Raw genomic sequence first — 3,840 nt, forward strand, 5'->3', positions numbered from 1 at the left:
AATTCAATGAATGTAAGACTTTGAAATATTCAAAAAGCGATCGAATTAGAGCTCTTTGTGGCTCATCCAAACATACTTCGTTTTCCGAAGCGTACTTTTATGAAACTGCTTACGAGCAAAGGAAGAAGTTTGAGCAATCACTTATAATGGGACAATGCTCTCCTCACGCAGTGATTAATGTTTTGCCGATAATAGATAACAATGGTAAAAAAATTAAAATGTGACACTGTGATGAGAACAAATGTCACATAAGTGATATTTCCATGGGAAAGTTTGTTGAATTTTTGGAACAGTTCAAAGGAAGAAGATAATGAGTGATAAATTCATGGCGCGACTCAGAAATTGTTCCGTTTCACATGCGAGTACCAAATTAGGACATCCTCCGGAATGCTATGCAAATCCTAATCTTTGCAAGTCATACATTGCAACAATAAGCACTTTATCGCCTCATTTTCCTTTCGTGAGGAATATTCGAAGAAATGTCTACAAATTGATATGCAATTATAAAAAGTTTCGTCAATTGTTTTTAGCTTTCAGGTTCGTCAATATGGATAAATTGCTTGAAATTTCCAATGATTTAAAGACCAAAACAAGATGTTATCCAAGAAATTTAACGGATGTTAGTTTGGACGAGGAACAGATCTTCTCGCGAAATTACGAAGCGTTTAAAGTTATGAAAAAGCGATTGTTGGATCTACCACGTCTCCCTTGTATCTCTTGCGAAAAATTATGTGTGAGTAGAGACGTTTCTAAGCTTGAGAAGTTGAGGAGAACAGTGGATGGACCTTTTTGGAAAGACCTGATGGCCTACGTAACAGAACACAATACCAATATTAGATTCATTTGTAAGCTTTGTTTGAGCAAATTTCACAGAGGCATGTTGCCTTCTGCTTGCATTTTGAATAATCTTGCCGTAAAACCATTACCAAATGTTTTGTCGGATTTCAATGATTACGAAAAAATGTTGATCAAGAGAGCGAGCAGTTTCCAAGTAGTGCAAACGATGGGTGGTGTTTCGAACAAGCATATGCTGCACAGACAAATGATCCGGAAGGTAAAAGGCAGAACATTTCATTTGCCTCTGCCTTTACAAGAAACATTGGATAAGGTATGTCCTCCGGAAGAACCTATAAATTTGAATCACGAGTTGCATATCCTCGTTCGAGATATACCCAAAAGATCTAAAGTTGTTTGGGAAAATTTGGTGAATATTAATAAAGTATATAAGGCTTTACAATGGTTGAAAGACAATAATCCCCACTACTCGGAAATTCGTCTTCCACCGTGGTCTGACGGTCTTATAAATGATAAGTTGCAAGAAACAGAATATCGGATCGCATCGGTGACGAAAGCGATTGTGATGAAATAGACGAGGTGGTTGAGGCATTCTTGAGGTGTATTGTAGAGCACAACAAAGATAATAATGAGCAAACCGTTTTAAAACGTAAGACTTTCCTCACGCAAATCACTCAAGATCCCGGTATTAATGACCAGTATACAATATACTCAATGCACGCGAAAAGAATCGATAACGAATCTGCATTCAAGTTTTATCAAATGTTGAAAATTGAAGATGTTCCAATGGATAATCGTTATAAACAGTGTTGGAACGTATCTAGGTAAAAGTATCTAGATACTTTAACTGTACCTAAGTGCATTACCTAGATCCTTATAGGCGGAGATACCTATATCCGTATCTAGTTATTTTTTTATACGGTATCTTTTAAGTTTTAGATACATAGATACAAGGTATTTATACACAAATACTATCGCCGTCATTAAGAGTGCCTTCCTACAAGCGACACAGTATAACACAGATCATCTCATCCTTGTTTAACATTGACGAACAACAAGGATGTAATGATACATTGTGCCTCATACCGTGTCACCTGTGTCGCTTGTTGAAAAGCATATTAAATCAACTCAGAAATTAACAATCTAATACTAGTACCTATGCGCTGATATACTAATTAAAGACCGATATTCTTATGGTTAAAGCTGTTCATTAAAACTAAAAATTTATGTAATCAAGGGTAAGAAATTGATAACAAGTAGAATTAATTTTATGATGTATCAGTTTTTTAGATATGCATATGCATGTAAAACTAAATAATACTCAATATTTATTTAAAACTATTAATGAAACCGATTTTAATGTTATCGTCTGGGTTTTGTTAAAATAAACAAACAAAATATGATATTTAATTTACGTTGCTTATTACTTCTATTTTTCTTGTTTTCCCCCATTTTTCCTTCTTTTTTTATTGAAAGTACCTAAAAAATATCTAAATTTTCAGATACTTTTTATTTATATCTGTATCTATACCTAGGTAATTGTAAAAAAATGTATCTATACTTATATCTAAATACTCTTCCCACACAATACCTAATATCTAAATATGTTTCAAACGGTATCTGTTCCAACACTGGTTATAAATATCTGGATGTCATGTGTTTCCCTGATTTATATCCCGAGGGTGTCAATGGACAACGAGAAGAAAGAAACTTTGCATTGCCGGATTATTTATTTATCAGAACGCGATTGATGTCGAAACACAGTAGATTCAGGTTGAATCTACAGTATCTGTTCTTCCTTCTCAATGATGCTAACTACCGACAATTGAAAAATGATATCTATTATACTATGATGGTTGCTAACCCACGAGAGAGATACACTGCTAGTAGATACTTGAACGAATTGAAAGACGAACAAATCGGAATTTAATGGAATCGAATTTAATGAGTATTTTTGCAAAACTGAGAAATACGGATCAATTTTGGCGACAACCGTCCAATAACGTCAAATGCATGACTCTGCATTATGGTCCGGCGACGTGGTTTCTAACTTTGAGTCCTAGTGAATGGAAATGGTCCTATTTGGGTGAATATTTACGAGACATGAATCCCGATAAACAGAAGTTGAGCATCAGCGAATTAATCGCATACGATCCTGTAAGTACGTCTAGATTCATGTGCATAAAATTTAAAGCCATGATTGATTTTATTTGTTCGTCCGATAATCCAATAGGAGAGGTCACTCACTATTTCTGGCGACTGGAATATCAAAGTAGAGGTATCCAGCACGTTGTATGATTTGGATAAAGGATACTCCAGTACTAGGAAAATCGTCGGATGAAGAAGTTGTTACGTTCATTCGAAAATACGTGACGTGCGAAATTTCAGATGAAAACGTTTCGCCAACGTTGTACGAAACGGTTATAAGTGATCGGAATCATAAACATAATTCGTATTGCATGCGTACGAAGAAAACCGAAACGAATATTTACAGAAAGTGTTGGTTCGATTTTCCTCAGCCAGTTACTGACGATTTCGTTTTAAGAGATGTCATCACTTCAATAGTGGGTAGAAAAACTTTATGCAGTAAGAGCAATTGTATGATGTTCCTCGCAAAACGTCGGAAAGGTTTATTAATGATTATAATCCGGCTATCAAGTTAGCCTGGGAGGGGAATATGGACATACAATTTATTGGAGAAAAATCAGAGTTTTTAAACTTATACTTAACAAAATATACAACGAAGTCGGAGAAATGTAATATAGACTTTGCAATGATAGATGTTCCAATAAGCCCTTGGCATCGAAACTGTGAAATTTTGCGATGCGTTCATTGAATAACAGAGAATACGGTGCTTTAGAAGCTGCGAACACACTGCTAGGAAATCCCTTGTATGGTACAGATAGTGATACCATTGTGAAATGAATTGACGTTAATGAGATGAGAAACAGAAAAGTTAAAGCATTTAATAAAATTAAAGCTCTCGATGAAAATTCTACGAATATTTATTGTCCGTCGCTCATTGATGATTACTATCCAAGTAGA

Source organism: Mycetomoellerius zeteki, unplaced genomic scaffold (genome assembly GCF_001594055.1).
Source record: "Mycetomoellerius zeteki isolate Tzet28-1 unplaced genomic scaffold, Tzet1.0 scaffold835, whole genome shotgun sequence".
NCBI lineage: Eukaryota > Metazoa > Arthropoda > Insecta > Hymenoptera > Formicidae > Mycetomoellerius > Mycetomoellerius zeteki.